This window comes from Mesoplodon densirostris, chromosome 2, assembly GCF_025265405.1.
Source record: "Mesoplodon densirostris isolate mMesDen1 chromosome 2, mMesDen1 primary haplotype, whole genome shotgun sequence".
NCBI lineage: Eukaryota > Metazoa > Chordata > Mammalia > Artiodactyla > Ziphiidae > Mesoplodon > Mesoplodon densirostris.
In genome coordinates, this window is record NC_082662.1 from 160,352,146 (window position 1) to 160,373,598 (window position 21,453).

Below are 21,453 nucleotides of genomic sequence, written 5' to 3' on the forward strand. Positions count from 1 at the left end.
CTATAGCTTTTACAGAAATGTACTCTATACTAAGAAGGGAAAGAGGGAGGAAAGAAAGGAAGGAGGGAGGAGGGAAAAGAGGAAAGAAAGGCGCAAACAAAAAAGAAACGTTCAAAAGACTTCCAAAAAAGGAATTTTAGAAAAATTATTAAACATAAATATTTATAATACATTTTCATCCCAAAGCATATTACATAGCATTTAAATAGCCCCTCTGGCCCAGAAGTCTTTTAAATTTTTTTATTAGTTGACTCAAAATTCAAAGTACAGGTACAAAGCATTTTGGAAACACTATGTGGTTCATTTTGAGATAAAGAAAAAGCAGTTTTACTCAGAGTACATTTTCCAGAAGAGAATGAAGAAAAGTCCAAAAGACATCAGGAGACAGTGCTAAAATATTTATCTGTATTCGTTACCTGTCAATTCAATAAAGTGTTAAGTGCTTCCCACAATGTCAGGTGCAGTCTAAAGATACTATGGAAAAATGTTGGTGAGATAAGGGTATATTCTATACTGGCATAGTTACCTATAAGCAAAAGAAGATAGTGTGCTATAGAAGAATGGACCCAGAACTTAGTGTTGGAGATCTAGGCTATAGCTTCAGATGTTATAATTATCACTATGTACTACGTATCCCATACAAATAAGTTCTTGTATCTTTGATTTCTCATCTGAAAATAGGGTAATACACCAATTGTTTTGTGTAACCATCTTATCTTAGGTGGTTACTTGGAATATTAATTGACAAAATATTTATAAAACATTTTGAGAAAAATATTAAGTATGTTTAAAATGTCATTATTTTTACTAATAATACTTAAAGGAAAATATTTTAAAGCAGATTTAAGTTAAAGAAGAATGGACCTAATCAACATAAGACTATTTCATATAACTTCCACTGGGCCTCTATTTCCACATCAATAAAGGGGGTAGAATTATTACTGGCCTAACTCAGTATTATATGAGGCTTTCATAAGGATAAAACTAGAAACTAGATATAAAATATATTATAAACTATGAAGGGCTATTTCTATGAACTTAACGTTTATGTCCCAACAAAATTCATATCTTGAAATTTGAATTTTAAAATATTAGGAAATGGGGTCTTTTGGAAGTGATTATAAATGCAGTCCAAGAAAGCGTGCCCCTTCCACCATGAGAGGACAAAGCAAGAAGGTACTGTCTATGAACCAGGAAGAGGGCCTTCATCAGACACTGAATCTGCCAATGCCATGATCTTGGAATTCCTAGCCTCCAAAACTGTGAGAAGTAAATTTCTGTTGTTTGTAAGCCACCTACTTTATGGTATTTTGTTATAATAGCCCAAAAGGACTTAGACAACTATGAAATAAATACTATGGATTTAAGTTTCTATTCCTAAAACTTTTTTTGGAAGTTGTTCAAATGTTAAAAAAAAAATTACTTAAATCTTGATGATCCTTATTAATCAGGCACAGGAGCCTAGACACAAGGCGATTCTTACCCAACAGGCAAAGAAGAGATTCTCCTCTGTTACATTTACAAGTCTCCAAACTGAAAGAAACCACAGAAAGCTCTTTTTCCCTTATGAAAAGTAATCTAAAGCATGTGCTCTTAAACCAGACATCTCTACTGTTTATTATAACTTTGCGCAAGTTATATAAAATCTTTGTGCTTCAATAGCAACCTCATAGGGTAAGATTAAATGAGTTAATGCATTCAATAGTAAATACTCAAAATTATTAACTATCATTATTATATATAATTAATATTTATATTTAAATATAATTTAATACTATAATTATAAAAATTATAAAATTTCTACCTTCTTAGCACCATATGCTAATAAGCCTCAGAAGAATCACTCTTGCTTCCCTTCAAAAGTACTAAAGCTTGATACATACAGGAGCTATACTTCTAGTATGATAGGGTAAGCCTTAACAGACCAAGTATAAGCTCTAGACTAAATACAAAAAAACAACTCACTGAGGACTCTAGAGAGAGAAAAAGAGCAGGCATACTTTGGAGAGGTAGTCAAAACTTGGAGAAAGGAAATTGCTGAGATAAGTTCACGTTTTTGCAGCTTTGACCTGAGGGCAGGTCACACTAACAGTGTGATGCAGGGTGGCTGAAGTTCCAAAAGAAAGCCCACTACTGTATCTTTTTCTTTTCTTTTTTTTTTGCGGTACACGGGCCTCTCACTGTTGTGGCCTCTCCCGTTGCAGAGCACAGGCTCCGGATGCACAGGCTCAGCGGCCATGGCTCAAGGTCCTAGCCGCTCTGCGGCATGTGGGATCTTCCCGGACCGGGTCACGAACTCATGTCCCCTGCATCGGCAGGCAGACTCTCAACCACTGCGCCACCAGGGAAGCCCTACTGTATCTTTTTTGACTGAGGAACCAAGGACAATACCCAGGGTAATTACAACTGCCACAGTGAGGAGGGAAATAATGGGGAAACGGAGCTAGAAAATGAGAACTCTAAATTCTGTGTATAATATCTGCCCAAGTCGCTGGTAACCCCCAAATCAAGCATACACATGACAGATTACAAACTGGTAGGCTCAGGATAAATGGACTGAACTGAGAATTGGGCTGCTGACCACCACAGGCAAGACAGAGTTTATAGTTTAAGTAAAACAAAATTAAACACTTGCTAAAACAAAAAATCAATACTCTCATAACATTCACACTTTCCAGAAGAGAATTCCAAAATTATTTCACAAACAAATACCAGGAAACTGTAACCCATTTGCAAAGGAAAAGGCAATCAAAAGAAGCCAAATTTAAGATGATCCAAATGTTGAAATTATCAGACAAGGACTTTTAAGAGGCTATTATACAGGTATAAATAATGCAAAATAAGTAAATGGCTTCACTTCCTGAATGCTTTTATTCATAGAAACTGTTGCCTATATGAAATAGTTATTTTGTTTATATCACAAGGTGATACTGGGCCTCATTCATGCATGAGATTTTGTGAATAAATTCTTTTACCTCATTAAAAAAAATAAAAATAACATTTAAAATGTATTCCGTGAATAAGCATGGGCTGTACATGGAGCTATCAGCAAAGTAGCCCCAGCATTAGTTAAAAATATGTTCAGAGGGCTTCCCTGGTGGCGCAGTGGTTGAGAGTCTGCCTGCCGATGCAGGGGACACGGGTTTGCGCCCCGGTCCGGGAAGATCCCGCATGCCGCGGAGCGGCTGGGCCCGTGAGCCATGGCCGCTGAGCCTGCGCGTCCAGAGCCTGTGCTCTGCAACGGGAGAGGCCACAACAGTGAGAGGCCCGCGTACAGTAAAAAAAAAAAAAAAAAAAAAAAAGTTCAGAAAATTAAATTATTATTAAAAAGTCAAAAACATTTCTATATAACAATTATACCCTGATTAAATATGTTATTATGCTTTCTTCTCTTCATTCCAGTGTCATCATCACCTCATTTTTAGTCTGTTTTATTAAACATATCTTTGCAAGGGAAAAAAAGAGGCTATTATAACTATGCTCAGTGATGGAAAGAAAATTATAGTTTCAATGACTAAAAAGAGAAGAAATTTCAATAGAGAAACTGAAATATAAAAAAGATCCAAATGAAAATTCTAGAATATAAACATGCAATGAAAATTCACTAGATGGACTAAGAATTGAGATAAAAAATAAAAGGTAAGTAAACTTGAAGAAAAATCAACAAAAGTTATCCTATCTAAAGAAGAAAAAAAAAACAACTGACAAAAAATAAAGAACTCCAGGGATGTGAGGGCACAATACCAATACTGAGAATTCCAGTAGTAGAGGAAAGAATTGGTGTGTAAGAGATATTTTAAAAAATAATGCCCCCAATTTTTCCTAATCTGGTGAAAGACGTAAATTTATAGATTTACGGCCCCAAGCAGGATTAACAATGAAGAAAACCATGCCTAGGCATATCATAGTCAAATTGTTGAAAACTAAAGTGAAAGAGAACATCTTGAAAGCAGCCAAAGAAAGACAACGTATTACATACTGGAGATATGAAGGATGATTATATGAATGATGCAGGACCAGCTATATAATTTGTGAGTGTCAGTGCAAAATGAATATACGGAGCCCATTGTTCAAAACTATTAAGAATTTCAAGACAGCAACTGCAGAAACTGTAACCAATCACAGATCCTTTCTAAGTATGGGACTCTACGCACCCGCACAGGTCACATGCCCATGAAATCGACTCTGAAATGATCATTTACTTTCATCAGGAATTATGGAAGCCAAAGGAAGTAAACAACATCCTTAAAATGCTGAAAGAAAAAACTGTCAACCCAACAGTCTACACCCAGGGAAAATACCCTTGAAGAATAAAGGCAAAATAAAGACATTTTCAGATAATAGAAAACTATGTTGTTACCAACAGACCTGCACCACAAGAAATGCTAAAGAAAGGCTCAAGGATAATGACAGCAGAGAGAAAACATGGATCTTCAGGAATGAATGAAGAACACTGAAAATAGTAATAAATATCTGGATTTTGTTCTTTATCCTAAATGCATCAATGAAAGTTTTTTAAAAAGTGTTTTCTAGCCATAATATGGAAAATAGGCTGTAGGAAGGGGGCAGGGTATGAAAAAAATGGAATTGGGAAGACCATTGAGAAAGTTACTGTTGTCGTCTTGGAAAAAGATGTACCTAGGGCTCTAGCAATAGCAAAGATGGAGAAAGCCCATGTTCGAATCCTAACTATGCTCTTTCCAACTATACTGGGCTACACTTCGACAGGAAAAAAAGTACAAAGTATTTTCTCAGTTTGAGATACTGGCAAAAGATAAAGCTTAGCTTAAGCTTCATTCTTTTCTGGAAGGGTCCCAGAAATATGTTCATATTATTATGTGCTTTGGTAAAATTTGCAAAGAAAAAAAAGATTATTTTCCTTAAAAAGCTTCCCCTGCCCCCCCCCCAAAATTATATATGCTTCAGGTCCAAAATCTGAATCCACATTGGCTACTCAGACAAAACTAAGGAGCATAAAAGGGAGAGATTAAAGGTATATTAGAAATGAAAATTAAAAGCTAGTTTATAAATCCTCTTGGGTATTTAGCATAATACCAAACATGACTTGAACGACGAGTATCAGTTAAAAAGCACTCCCACAAATTAAATTAGTAACATTCAACCTAATGGTCTCTAAATCAATAATCTAGATTAATATGTAGTATGTTCAAGATTCATACAATTATATCTATGTCAGTGATCAAATATGTCATGAAGAATATCTAAACTCATTTTCTTCCTGGGAGTGATTTCTAAAAGGTAATATAAATAAAGAGGCTTTGGGGGTTAACGCATTTTATATGCATCACTTCACTTCCACAGCAAAGGCAGTGGCCGGGTTTCCCCAGAGGGCTGTTTGTCGCAGTATTTTTCTGGCTACATATTCACCCATTTCCAAAAAGAAAAAAAAAGCCCTCCAATAACCTTAAACTCTGTGTTAAGCTACTATCTCCAAGACAGAACATTTCAAATTAATGTGGTTGGCTCTTTCACTAAAGGACTCCTTCTTCTCCAGTATAACCCAACAGAAGGAATGGGAAACAGGACTTAGCTTCCTGGGAAGTAAAATGTATTACGGTTTTAAATGTGATGGGTCGAGTAGTACAGGAATGCAGATTAATGGAAGTAAAATTTAATTCTTGTTCTTTAGGCTCAAGTGGAAAACCTAAAAGGCTCCACACATTTTGAGAATTAAAGAAGAAGCCTGAATCAAAAATGAAAGTAGACAGCCAAAGCCCAGGAGAGAAAAATTGTTCAGAAGAATCATCTTCTACTTCTCTGATTCTCTGACCTTCATTCCTTCTTTTGCATCAAGTAAAAGCCAAATATCACATGATTTGTTTGTTACATAAAGCATAAATTAACGAAAAAACCTTAAACCTTATAAGGCAACTATATTTAATCCATTTTATATTTATTTACATAGTATTCTTTTGATAAGGAACTACTGTATAACTATTTTACTTTTTAAACTATATTGTCTCATCTGTCTGTAAACTCTCTATTAATGAAGCCTATCCATGATTATAAAAAAAATTTAACTATTTTACAGTAAATAGTAAACTATGTTATGACTTTTTAGCATTTTTATCTCTCTTAATTAAAATAAGCCAGGACTAATTACACCCATTCACTGAGCTAATAATCATTCAAAAAATACTTCAGAAACATTTTAGAGTTTAAGGTCTAGGACCCAGACCTTTGCTACTCAAAGTGTGGTTCATGGACTAGTAGTAGTGTTGGCATCACCTGATGGGTTGTTAGAAATGAGAATCGCAATCCTCATCCCAGACCTATTGAATCAGAATCTGCGTTTTAACAAGATCCACAGGTATTCTGAATGCCCATTAAATGTAGAGGTCTGTCCTAGATAATGTTTCTGGCAAGAACAAAAAAAAGGTGACAGTGAACTTAGAACTGAATGCAAACAAACCAAAAACAGATTCTCAAGAATTGACTCAGTGTTTAATGATTAAATCAAAACTTGCAGAGGGATATGGAATCAGCATCTTAGACTGTATTCTAAGTTTATACTCTACATAGGATCAAAGTGACGTAATGCTGGCATTTAGTTTTACTGACATATTTTCATTGGACTAAACACTCTTTAAAGACTCTTTGGAGTGCCCCTGAAGTACATACGATTCTTAAATAACCTTTAAGATTACCGCGATAAGACATGGGTTTCTCTTGTTTTTCAAGGATGCTTCACTGCTGCAGGCATTGTTAAAGAACATCTCTGTCTCCAGAATAAAAAGACACAGTCATGATTTAATTGTAACCATTCTCTCAAAGTATTAATATGTCACCAGAGGACCCTATATTCAAGAATTGTCAGTGACTTAAGACACCAACGAATTTGGTACAAACTGGACAGAATTTAATACCAAGAGAATCTCTCTTATATGGTAATAAAATCATTCTATGCAGAGTTCCACAAACAATATAAGTGGAAATAATATCTACTACCTTGCTAAATCTGAGTATGACCTGTTACCTAAGAAAATTAAGTGACTTGAGTGCCTAATTTGGAACAGTTCCACATCATTTTGGGGTAAGGCACAGTTTTCATCCACTGCCATGTGTATACCTTGGAGGGTAGGTATCAACATTGGTGAGCAACCCAGATAACAAACAAAACAAGTTCTACACATGTGCTGTCATGCCTCAGCATTCAAAAGGCCAGCTCTAGAAAGCCAGCAAGTTGCTTCTTAGTGTTTAGTCTCAGGAGGTAGTATTTATTAATGAAAACTTTAATAAGCCTGCAGTTTTATCACAATATAAAGAAGAAATATTCTCTATGACCGTATGCTCCAAGCAAGGTTCAATGAAAAACATTAAAAAGAGAGTTAGAAACCACAGATAAATTAAGGTAAGTCCAGTTTTTATTTCTACTTCTGACACACATTTGACCTTGGGCTGAATATTTAAACCTTTAGACTTCTGCATTAACTTGTAATACTATTACTTGAAATCAATCTATTCCATAGATAAGTCACAAAGATAAATTAATAAATGTTTCTAAATCAATTCTTAAAATTAATGTATTTAATAAACATATGAGAATACTTCAAATAAGGTGAACATTTGAGTAACTGAGTTATTCAAATTAACACAAATCCATACACCTAAAGTTCAAAGAAAACCCAAAACAAAAATAAGACCAGATATAAAACCTGAATAAAAGCTATGGTTCCCGGCTTTAATACTTTTCTTGTTCAAGACACTGTCTTGCTCCCATCAGACCCATCACATATTATATAGGTTAGTGGCATTTTGGGGTTAATAACTTTTCTTCCTTTGTTTAAACAAACTACAAGTCTAATAGAAATTCATCTACCTTTAAAAAGCAATTGCTCCTTCTTTCATAAAACTATGTTTGCCCTGGCTAAGCATGCCATGAGGTTTGTAAATATTAGATTGTGTTGTACCAGCAATCATTTGTACAAGATTTACCACCTTAAACTACAACTGATTTGAAATAATGGTACAGAATAAATTGATCCCCAAAAGGCCACAATTCAAATCAGCTTCATATGCTCTGACTCTACCATGTGCCAATGGTTGGGAATGGGAGGGTGGTAAGGATACACAGAAGAGTAAGTTACAATTCCCGCCCTTGCTGAGGGTAGCTTTCCAGCTCTTACCTCCCTAATTTTTCCAACTACCTGCCCATTTTAGAAATTAATAAACCTCTGTGTATTAGGACAAATATCAAAAGATTGGAAGTAAAATTAACAAAAGCAACACCAGGAAAAATTATAAAGTTTTTATTGTAGTTCATAATCAATTACCATTTGGTAAATTAAGAAATATCTGATATGCTGGATATAATAATCATCATACAAACATAAACAGGCCTGGGAAACAAGACATATAATACATACATAAAGCACACACCCTTGTGAAGTAACTTCTCTTATACAGTAATCCTCTAAGACGACTTCAGGTAAGCCAAATAGATTGTTAAGCTAACAGAAATGCCATTGTGATTTAAATAGGTAAATTCACTAATCATTGTTAGATATTTATGTTTATTTTGATCTTGTATGTCATATATATGTTTGTTTGTATTTATATGTATCTACATACAAACCCAAATGTTATCTACTAATATTCTTTCTATATAGCATGGCTTGTTCCAGGATTTAAAAAACATAAGATTACAAGTTAAAAAGCCTTGCAGATCAACCAAAATATTCTAACTCCAGTATTGATTGCTATTATGTAAATTTATATCTGAAAACAAGTCCATTAAATATCAAAGTTTATTACTACAAAATAATCTGCTAGAAATCCCTAAATTACCCCTTTCACCTGGGACATAAGCAGTTACAGAACGTTGCTAGAAGCTAGAGAGCAAGTAGCTAAGTCTACAGTTTCTTTCTGTAAAATATCCTGAGAAGGCAGCTGATGAGCAGTTTCCTTTTTAATTAGAGTCATTTCCTGATTAATTAGTCTCAGAACACTTAATGCAAGACTACACTGCGCCACTGGGACGAACAACAATTCTCCTCATGGTACAACTAAGTATCACCTTTTCTCTAGGATCAAGCTCAATCTAATTTCTGTTCCAATGGGAAAGGATCTTTTCTCAGAAGGAGTGAGCTGGAAAACTATAGCTCAACATGGAGAGGTATGTCATCAGCCCCAACAGGAAAAAAGAACATGTAGATTTTCTAGGGGAATTCCTTTACCTCCTTAATTTAAGATTCTGGTATAGTTTTTTTTTTTTCTTTCTTTTTTTTTTCTGGTATAGTTTTATTTACTTAGAAAATCTTGATTTTAAATAGTATGTAATAAAGATCAATTTCCCTTTTGACTGCATGATCAACCCTATAGGACTGAATGAGACAAATTTTGTAAACATACCCAAATCATCTTTGCATATACCTGAGCTTTAAAACCCTTCAAAGTAAAGATCTGAGGTCCCTAGAAAGTTAAGTAAGAGAGCCTCAGAGACTTTGATTAAATAATCTGTATGAAAAGAAAGAACCTTACTTAGAGTACCTAAGTACCAACTAGACAGATGGGTAGAAAAATTAAGATAAGCATTGAATTAAAAATTACCATTATACTTTTTCAAACAAGAACTGAAGGTTTAAAGAGTTTAATGGAATTGCTCCTTTTCACATCGTCTTTGCAGGTATCAAGGTAAAAGCTTCATGATGCTGTCTTCAAAAAATTAGTCATCTATTAAAAGATTAAGTAGCTTTTATAAACATGTCAGAGATCATCCTCTTAAAGGGTAGAAGTGATTGAGTTATTCTGACAGTAATAACAAGTAAAGCTCTCTCTTGTAGAAGAAAGTGTGCATACCCATAATATTCCAATCCAGATATTAAAAAGTTTTGAGCAACTTTTACCTAGACTATTCATTCTTCATTAGGAATAAAAATGTTTGTATATAAAAAATTAAAGTCTATTGTGTGCTTAATAGAAGTATAACTGACAAAATAAATTGTGACATTGGAAAAAGTAAAGATTTAATACAGAGAAAAAAAGGAATCAAATGAGAATCATAATAAGGTGTTATGGTATAACTATTCTTTTAAAATTGCAACATGTTGAATTAATTACGATACTTAGTTTCAAACACTCTATGGAATGAATATATTAATTAAACCAAAAGCCAGTTTATAAAATAAAGCTTTAAAGTCTGAAAAAATTTTGCAGTATCAATAGTATCCCCAACATGGTATTTTTACCTAGTATCTTTTGAAGAAGCTCAAGAAATTTCACAAAGAAACTGAATTTTTCTAAGGCCTACAACAATCTTAAATTTATTCATTGATTCTTTTGGTCTCTTCCATTTGTTTATTTTTTTTCTATTTGATGGAAAAAGGAAGTAGGAACTAGGATGAGTTTGCAATAGGAGACATTCTCCATGTCATATTTTGGGGTCTTTGTGTGTGTATATTAACAATTACATATCAACTCCATAGCTCAAAAGAAGTAATTATTTATCTTATAACAAAAAAGAATAAATTAAAAAGACAACTTTTCAAGGACTAGTCTTGTGTCTGGTCCCTAAGAGCTACTCATTAAATGTGATGAAAAAAGTGAAACTTCAATTAATCATCTCTGGTCTATAACTTGAAATGGTCTATTAAAAAAAAACAACATTCATAAATTCTAATCAAATTCTTCACCACAATGCCATAGCCATTAACCCCTACTTTTTCTATTCCAATCATGGAGCACTGACCTATAGAATTTAATTCATACAGTCATTCAACAAATATTTATTAAGGACTAATGCCAGGCTCTGGGGATACAAAGTACAACAAAATGACAGTTTCTCTACTCTATGATGACACAGTCTACTGTCTTGTTAGTTTAAAAATCAACAAAAAGCCATGCAAGTAAAAAGCAGCCTAATCTGAGAAATTCACAGGGAACATGAAACCCAGCAAATATAAAACAACAAATAATAAAAAATCACTTTTCAGAGCTACATTATGACAATTAAGAAATGAAGGCAGGTAAAAAAAAGAATGAAAGATATGATGGAGAGACAAAGAAATATAAACTATAAAGAGACACAAAAAGAGAGAAGGAAGATACTGAGAAATTCATGAAGTAATCAAGCAAGAAGCTGCAAATAGAACTGTCACCAAAATACAAGCAGAAACGTGTGATATGTTGGGGAGGGAGTTTTGGTGCCTGCCTCATAGTATCCGCTGTCTCTTCCTTTTTTAACTTTGGCACTAATTAACGGTAAACATATCTAAACATAAATTTGAATGGAAAAGTAAATCAAAGCCAAAGCAAAACCCTGGAGAAAACTCATCACACTATGTTACCCAATAAAATATAAATATGCTCTAGAAATACATGCAGATAAGTCCATAAAGTTATCATGAAACTGTGGTCCAGGAATCACATTATAATCTCAGGCTCTTGAAAATTGTGAGATTTAAGAAAAATATCCATGTTTTCCTCTTATCCTTAATTCTATAGCTATAAATATAGCTTTTATGCCACTGATCCATGCTCAGCAATAGCCCAGTCTTCCCTCAAAACAGTGTACTCCTACTCTAATTCATTACAAAATCTTTTCCTTAATTAACCTCAAAACTATGTATTATATTTAAAGAATAACAAAAACAACACTTACCACTAGAAGCAGAACATTATCACTTAAATACATGAAAACAATTAAGAATATATTTTTAAATTTTTACAGAAACGTATCAATGCTGGCGGGAAAACTCTGAGTTCTCAGATTCACATATATAATCATAGTTTTACACATGTATGTGTCAGTATTGATATCATAGAAAATGAAAGACCTCAGGTAATAAGAACAAAGAAAATTTAATAAAAATTATGCTGTGAAAAAAATAATAAGCAAAGGTATAATTATGTAGTAAGAAACCATTGCCCTGATTATGCAAGAAAAGAGGAAATAAAAGGTACATTTTCTTAAAGAATCTCAATAATTCTTAGTTTCCTTTAATAAAGACCTTCTACTATGTACAAGCTCAAGTCATTTACATTACAACACAGTGAGTATTCTTTAGTATCCTTGCCCCCTTTATTTTTTTGGTTAATAAATTTTAAAGAACTATGAATTTTCTGGAGAAATTTTTAAATTTTATGGCTACATCTCCAACATACCAGTACAAGAGTCTGTGATTTTTATAATACCAATGGTACAGACTCAGCAGGAGTAACCCCATTCTATCAAAAAGCTCATTTCCTACAACTAGACAAGGTGATGACAGAGAACAGAGCAGCCATGTAATTAAGCAATGCCCTGCCTCTCAACAAAACTAGTGTTGAGTGTTATTTGACTAACATACAGCATTGAATTTTTAAAAAAGAAACCACGTAAAGAAAAAGCAAATATCTACCTGGCTAAATGATGTACAAAGTTTAATTTAGTTGTGGAAACTTAATTAAAAAATACATAACTGATACCATAATTTGACTTTTCAATTAAATATTCACTAAATGTTATTTGATCATAAGAAAAATACCAATTTAAACATTTCCTCTTGAGACTGTCCAGTATTTATAATTATAGTACGTTCCACTAAAATAGGGTAAAATTTTTTCTTTAGCTACATGTTTTATTAAAAACCATCTGCTACAATAATGCACTGGAGAACAGAGAGAAGACAGGCTTTACTCTGAGCGGTACCAATAATCTGACAAGAATAAACATAGTGAAGCTTCATCTGTCTATACAATGCTCAAGAAAGCAGAGAACTTGCAGAATCTTAAAACAGGCCACTCTTATCATTGTTTTTTATTTATATTCCAAAAAAGATTTTTGGCAGCAACTACCAAAGTAATACTTGCAACTTTGCCCTTTTTACTCTCTGATAGAGGTTTAAACACATGCTCTCTGTACTTTATCAAACTAGACTTTGTCTTTGCAAGTTTATACTGTTTTGTATTTAGCCAATAGATGGTACTGAAAAGTACCATTGATTTTAAAAATTAATATGCATTACCATCCTAGCACAGTACCTGGCACACAATAGGTACTCAAACATTTATTAAATAGATACTGTAAAATTACTTGTTAAAATTCTATTATGTCGACCCTAGGTAATCAACTGAATATATCATTTTAATATATTTCCTGAGGTTTTTCACTTCGCATATTTATTATAACAAGAATAAACTTGTATTATGTTCTTCCCATTTTACCAGGGGACAAGCACTGACCCATAAATAGTGGATGTGGTTGGCCAATTGAGGTGGAAGTGAGGGAAGGAAGGAGCACATTGAATTCACTTCCTGAGGCTTCCAGGATAATCCAAGCTAAGTCACGAAATGGCAGCTGAATCATTACATAAGCCACTCCTATACTGTACTCCCTCTCCTATCTTGCTCAGACATATTTAATTCCCACCTCAGACATTAACTTCCCCATGAAGTCTTCCCTGACTTACCAAAGCAGAGTTGTCACTGCCTGTTTTGTATTCCACACACTTGATTAAGATACCTGTTATAACCTGTATCATCATATATTTGATCTATCTGTGTACTGGCCTGGCTTTCCCTAGGCCATGCTCCTCAAGGTTGAGAGCCCGTTTCGTCTACATAGGCCTAGAAACCACACAGAGCCTGGCCCATAAAAGATGCTCAATAACGAGTTACTAAATGAGTGAATTAATAAGTGAATGAGATTGATATCTGCTTTGCAGTCTTGATGAGATCATACAGGCGTCAGGAGTGATTTTTAGAGAATATCATTTGACTTTATGATATACTAGAATGTGCATAATCACTGAAATAATAATTCACATAATCATTACAAAGTCAAGCCTAAGGATGCAAACATTCCAAGATATTCACTAGTCAGAAAAAAAAATTAGAAAAAGACAAATCTGACTTTTCATACTTCTAAAAAGATCACTTCTCAGTTCTATCAGCTGTTGTTCACATCATATGCTCTCATGAAAATTATGTGACTAGAAGTTGTCAAACACATATTAAAGTAGAAATATACACTGACACCAGTATCCATTATTACTAATACCATGCATTCATATCTTGAATACTTACTATGTACCAAGCACTTTATCATTTTATTTAATTCCCACAACAATCACAGTAGGTACTATTATTATCCCTGCTTTACAGATGATGAAACTGAGGCTTAGAAAGTTGGGATAACTTCTCAAGATCACAAGTTAATACATGGGAGGTGTAAGACTCAAATCCAGGTCAATCTAACACTAGAACTTAAATCCTTTAAAAAGAAAATGTATGTGTGTGTGCACACATACTTCAAGAAGTATACATATACTTCTTGAAGAGAAGATTCATTTGGAAAAAAACAAATTCAAGTGAGAGAAGGAAATGAGTTATGATGATATTTCTGAAAGCTTATCAATTAAAAGCTTGTTCTGATTTTAACGAAGTATAAAGTATGAATGATATCAATTAGATCACTTCTACAAAAAAGCACAGAATTATAGTCTAATATTTCCTATGCTATATAAGGAGTATCAGCAGACTGGATAAACTATACCATACATGCCATGTAATTACTAAAATTACACATACAGTTCTGTAAAGCTACATAAAATTCAGGTTTCCTTAAAACACACACAATCTTCCCTATGTCAAATGGCTCATACTGTGTGAAAATGTGATCATTACTCAGTGGCTCCTAAAGCCAGCAATTAAGATTTAATCCTAAATTTAGAAGCTTTAAATTCTGTTTGTTTCTATAAGGGGCAGCAAGGTCACAATCCTTCCATCGTCCTTTCAGATCACCTCGATATTAAGAAGAATGCTAATTTAACAGAAATAACAAGAAATCTCAATGATAAGCAATAAAGAACTTACACTTTCAGAAATATGCGGTACAAGTCTGCCACTGATTCATCAACGTGTTGGTGCCCTCAGCCTCTGGCAGAAATCATGTAGCAGCAGACAGTGGTTAAAGCCGCCAAGTCCACTTTAGGACAGATAGTGTGAAGACCCACTTTAAAAGGGACGGCTTGAAGTTAGGTGATTTCGACTTTTCTATTACTAATTCTAGAAAGTACTGTTTAGAACGTTTCCATCATTTAGAAGGTTTACACGTTTCTTGATATAAACAGAATAATTCCTCAAGTGAATTATAAATTTCATTTCCATACAATGAATAGCAAAAGTAGAGAAAAGGGATAGTACTGCTTTTATTTCTTTAAACTTTTATTACCCTTAAGGATTAAATGATGGGAAAAATACAGAGAAAGAGTTTTTCCTTCCAAAGGATCTTTAAAAGACAAAATGTAAGAATGCCCTCTTTCATTTCTATTTTAGAGTTTTCTACTTTGTGGATTCAAATACTGACTCTGCTATTTAGTAACTGTGCGTCTCTTAAACTCTCTGAACCTCCTATCTCACTGATGGTAAAAATGGGAGTTATATCACTGAAGCTGTCAGGTTTACATGGAAAGGGCGTATGAAAGCACTAGACATAATGCCCATCACACACTCCACTACTTCTCTCAGCAAGTGTTTTCTAGCATCTGCTAGAGGGCAGTCCTAGCATTGAGTGGTAAGATCACAGTGGTGAGAGCAAAATCCACACACAATCCTTGCTGACTTAGAGAGTTTACGGTGTAGAGTGTCCCCATGTGTCATACTGAACTTCCCACAGGCTCTGACCATGGCAGGACCTTTCACAACTCTGTGTCTTTGGGAATGGCATTGCCTCAGACTAAACATCCCCTCCTGTTCTTTGCTCCTGGGCAGAGCTGGCTGCTCCAGTCTCTGTGCTCCCTTATCACCTTGTTCATATCTCTGTCACAGCACTTAACCATGTCATCACCATTTCTCTGCTTTCTGGACTGCCTCCTACACTGGACTGTACGTTCCTACAAGGTAGGATATCAGTGTTACTCTTAACACAGAAGACACCTTAATGTTTAATAAATGAAAGAATGAATTAGTGGCACAAGTACATAACAGAGTGTTACACATATCTTGTTTTCCTTCTTTCTCTTTATTTCTCAGATGGAAGTCCCGAAACCTGCACAGACATCAAGAACCCATAGTAATCTCCATATTTCCTAAAGTTCTTTTCTGTGCCACTCATTTAGCATTGAAGCATATACTGCTTTATAATTTTCCCCATCCCCTGTCACTAATGAGTGCTTACCATATATTAGGCATGCTCTGAGTGCTTTACATGAATTATCTTATTCAATCCTCACAACAATTCTGTACGATATGTATTATTCAGCCCATTTTACAAATGAGGGAATTGAGACTAAGGATAATTAAGGGACTTGCCCAAGGTCACAAGCTACTAACCAGCAGAGCTTGAAATCTGAACCCACGGTCTCATTCCAGAGTGAGCACCAACATTTCCTCCCAAAGTGGAGCTGCAGCCTTCAGCAAGGCAAGTTGTGCCTAAAAGCTCCTTGATGCTGCCAGTGGGATCAACATAATTTCTCCATTATTTAGATGGATCAGCTCTTTTGGCTGGTCCTGCTTGGTCCTCGGCTCCAGATTAAGATTACCAGTTAGCTTGCAGCTCCTGTCCTGCTTCATCTTAAATCTAGTCTAGAGCGTTTCGTCCTTTTTTAAACCTTTGGTCCCTAGAGTCTTTTCCTATTGGTCAAAAAGATTTGCGAAGTTTTATTTTCCATAGATTACACTACAAAAACAACAAGGCCAGAGAGAATGACTGTTCCACACTGTAACCCTAGCCCTCTTCCCTGTTCAATACTACTCTCTAGCCTTGACCTACTAAGATTCAGGGTGGCTCAATCTACATGCCCCACTGGCCATTGCAAAACTCTCTATGCCAGTAATTCTGAGTGGCTCCTACCTACTCTCTGGCAAAAACAACATAGGCTAGCACACCAGGACCTGCTGCTCAAATTAACCCATTGCTGTGCTCTCCCCAACTAGATGATAAAATTCCTGGGAAAAGACACTGTGCTTCACACTTTACCAGCTTTATCCACAACACAATGTAATGCTTACAGTTTAGGGGAAGAAAATAAAAAAGAATAAATGACTCTATGAATAAGTCAACAAATGACCTTGGGTCCCTCGTGAGAGGGACAAAAACAAATTTTACTGCTCGTCCAGTACATGCCAGGCCCTATACCAGACACAGTGTATCCACAAAGAGTAAAACAGCTGTGGTCTTTGCTCCCCCGGAGTTTAGAGTCTACTGGTGAAGTAGACCTTAAACAACTAAAAGCACACTGTGACAGCTCCCTCCCCTGAGGCAATGGTTGATATGCTAATATGATGGAGTCACAGAATCAAATATATTTGAGGGCTTGTCAGGTATTACAACATATGAAGAACAGAGAGTAAGTAATAAAGAGTAGTATGTCTATGGCAAAACAGAAAGTACAAGCTTGAGCCAGAAATGTATATTATTCTTTAATGTATTGTATTTATGATTACACAAAGCATATGATAGGCTGGATCCAGCCTGCTATATGCCATCTAACCTGAAAAGGATGCTTCAGAATGTGATTTGTTTTTTCAAATTGTGGACTAGTGCACTATACTATAGGATTTAATGATAAACAGACTACTTTTTCATAGAAGCCAAATCTTAGTAGGTTTTCTATAAATACTTCATATTCCTTCTTCCTTATATAAGCTGATGTCTTTGGGAGGTCTTTAGCAAGTTTATATGCTCAAGCTGAACTATTTTATTAACTGACCTTGAAATCTTGCCATTCTCTTAATAAGAGAGGAAAAATTAACTGGACCAAAAGAAAATACTACCAGCTTTGGACCAGAAAGTGCCAAATATGCAGGCACTTCTTACTGAAAATCCTCTGGGTGTTTATGTTCTTTCTCCTGAGCAGCTCCTAAGCTCATATGCATTCACCACCAAAGTGCATTCTTAATGCTCTTGGCTACAAGCACTTGCTGTCTTATTTCTACCCGTAAGCATAGAGAAAGAACAAAATTATTTTTTAAATACTGACATTATTCATCTTATTTTTATTACGTTTGGCTATGAAGCAAGGAAGACAATGAAATTAAATATACCACTGTACTTTCTCTCACAGAAATGTTATGACTTGAGAGCCTGAATAAAGGCACAAGATCAGAGCCACACATTTCTACATTGTTTGTAAGAAAATGTTTTTGATAAACTGCACTGTTAATGATAGAAGTAACATTAAAAATTTTATGTGGTCATTGACTTATAAAGCAAAGTTGGAAATATTTATTACACTATCTTAAATTGTACATTATTAGTCAATCTCAAGTGGCGATTAGTAAACATTTGCTGTCCTAAAATAAATAAACTACTAGGCTTACATGCTTTTCATGATAAATTATTGCACAACAGATCTCAACTTCTGTCTCTACTAACAAGGCAGCTGTGGCAGAGAAAGGTAGCTGTCTACCTAGTATCTATTCTCTTTCTTCCTTATTAATAAACTCTTATTTCAGTGGATGAAGAGGGGCAGCAATGTACCACCTTAAAAAAATATTTCCCATCTTTCTATGGAGATAGCCATGTAACAGAATCCTGATCAAGGAGATTAAGTGGAAGCTGCTGTTTGGGGCTTAAGGAAAATAATCTTTAAAAGGGTGACAGACCTGGTTCTGTCAAAAGAGATATGCCAAAAAGGGGTCTAGGCTCATGGAAGGTTCAGGCTCATGGAAGGTCCAGGCTCATGGGACGTAACCTCTAAAAGCTTGGAATTTCCCAAATGACAGGGACATCTTTGTTATTCATGGTGGGCCCCTCCAACTACATCTGACAGTTTATGCTTACATTTTGGGTGACTCATGGAAGGGCCCTAGACAGTTTATGCTAATAAGAGGACTAAGCATGGGAGCTGGCCAACCCAGAAAGACCAACCATGTAATTAGAGGATAGGGGTGTTGAGCCAGGTGATATCAATCCAGTCTCAGGGGAAGGAACAAGAGAAGGCTAAAGACTGAGTTCAACCAAGTGGGTGATGATACAATCAATCATATATACATATGATGAAACCCCAGTAAAAACTCTGGACACCAAAGCTTGATGAAATGCCTGGGATGGTGACAGGTACTACTACAGATTGATGCTGGGAAGGTAATATGTCCCTGAGGACAATGCAAGCTTCCTGTTTGGAACCCTCTCAGTCCCAGATTCTGCCCAATGTATTTCTTCCTTTGGCTGGTTCTTATTTATATCTGATTTGCATCCTTTTGCTATTAAAAAAAAAGAACTGTAATTGTAAGTATAACACTTTGCTACATGCCTGAGGAAGTCTATGGGGACCCCCCAATTTGTTGCCAACTGGTATGAAGTGAGAATGGTCCTGGGGACCCCCAAACTTGCAGCTGGTGTCAGAATCTTGGGCAGACTTGGCAGTCTGGAGGACAGTTCCCTTAGCCTCAAGTCTGGCTGCCTTTGTCTTTTCTCTTCTCTTTTCTGGACACAACACTTGATGTAGAGCAGCCATCTTGTGACAACAAGGTGGCAAGCATACGCCAGGTATATCAGACAGGGTTCAGTCAGGGACACAGAACCCACTCTAAGTATTTCAAAAAGGATTTAATGCAAGGACTTAGGCACTTACACATTGGAAGACCAAAAGATTAGGAACATCACTGCTAGCTTTCAGGTATTCCACCACAACTACAGTCCCTTTGGAATCAGGAGGTTGCTATTGCTACTCAGGATAGGAAACTGCAGGAAAAAGAAACTACAGAATGAAGGCATGTGATTCAGAATGGAATGCCCAGAGCAGATGCAAAATCTCACAACTGGCAAGGCCCAGGCATCTGCCCACCACTGCCAGAGGAAAATAATGTGGTTTTTTTTCCTTCCTCCAGTCTTCACAGGCAGAAAGTAAATCACAGCCAGAACCCCACAGTGAAGGCTGTCCAGGAATATTTTATTCAATTAAAACATTTATGTCATTCTGTCTCTTGATCTTAAACTTTTTCCTAAAAATTGTATATTCAAAACTACCATGTTGCTTGGTATATATAGCAAAGCTTTTATACATATATGAACATATATATTGTCAGGAGCTTATAAATAATATTTTGGGAAACTATTTTCATTTTTCTCCCAAAGTTTGAAATCTTAAAAGGTATGAATTAACAAAGCCTCTTAGTGGAGGAAGGAATATGACAGTCGCTGCTATGCCATGAGCAGCCACTAAAGGTATACAGCTTGTTAATTATGTGCAAAAGTGATTTGACGCCAAGAGTTATGGTCTCTGGACATTTCTGCTCAGATATCCTCATCAATAAAAATGTCTGAGCATAAACTTCCAATATATGTATATTTATTATTTATTTTTATTAAAAGTGCTACTGTACTAAGATAAATACTATAGAGCATAGAAATGTAGAGAAAAATTAAAAAATAAAAAACGTTTGCTTAAATAAAATACTACAAAAATACTATTCAATATTGAACATGGGCCATTTAAATTTTTTTTATTTTGTGTAATTTTTCTATTGTGATAAACTTCACATGACAAAAAATTCACCATTTTAAAGTGTACAATTCAGTGGTTTTTAGTATATTCACAATGTTGGGCAACCATCACCTCTAATTCCAGAATATTTCCATCACCCCAAAAAGTAACCCCACACCTGTTAGCAGTCACTGCCAATTCCTCCCTTCCCCATCCCCTGGCAAACATTAGTCTACTTTCTGTCTCTCTATATTTGTCTATTCCAAACATCTCATATAAATAGAATCATACAATATGACTCCTCATCTTTTGATATGTTTGTTTAGCAGTTTATGAAATGACAATTTGAAAACTTTCCAAAATCAGTTTTTTGGTTCATGGTTTTAATTGTGATCATATCTGGAAAATAATAACAAAGAGCAGTAGATCCAAGCATCATTTGTTTCAGTCCCACCCATCAACCATTCTGTTGAAATCTGGCTAGGAGAGTACTCATTTTCTCAAAGTATTCTTACAAATAAACCAGAAGGTGTTGTATTTTCATATTTTTAACAATCAGTCTCAAATTCTCTGCAACCATTTGCACAAGTTTTAAACATACCTGAAATTTCTGATTCCAGATTTTAAAGTAAGAAAATGGTAAGAGTTTTGTAATAACACAGGCATGTAGTTTTCAGTCACAAAATCACATAGTAATGTTTAAATTGCTAAATGTTTCAAACATCCTTCTCTATAACATGAATTTATTTCCCAAAGTAGTTGCTTTGTCATCCATTATCATAACATTAATTTTTGCTTGAAGGACAGATTAGTGTGTTTATTTTTTTTAATATCTTGATATGTAACATCCTGTGACAGCAGTCTTTATGAACCACCCATCTATCCTATGAAGATTTAAAACTAGATAACCTGTAAAGCCACTTAATCTAACACAAGCAAACTGCAAGAAAACTGAGTATTCTAAAAGCGAATATATGAGCATGAGCACCACTGTTATTCCATTCCAAGGTGTGCAAATCCCTTCTTCCCCCAGGTCACTCCTGAACCACAAGGGACAAGTGGCCATCAGACCCAAGGACCTAGC

The 21,453-nt window shown here is 35.1% G+C and overlaps 1 protein-coding gene across 4 annotated transcripts in view; it reads right to left on the reverse strand.

Annotated features, from left to right (window-relative positions):
* The window catches only part of RABGAP1L (RAB GTPase activating protein 1 like), a 694,034-nt gene that overhangs the window by 474,302 nt on the left and 198,279 nt on the right, over positions 1-21,453 (reverse strand). The gene's annotated exons all lie outside the window — the stretch shown is intronic.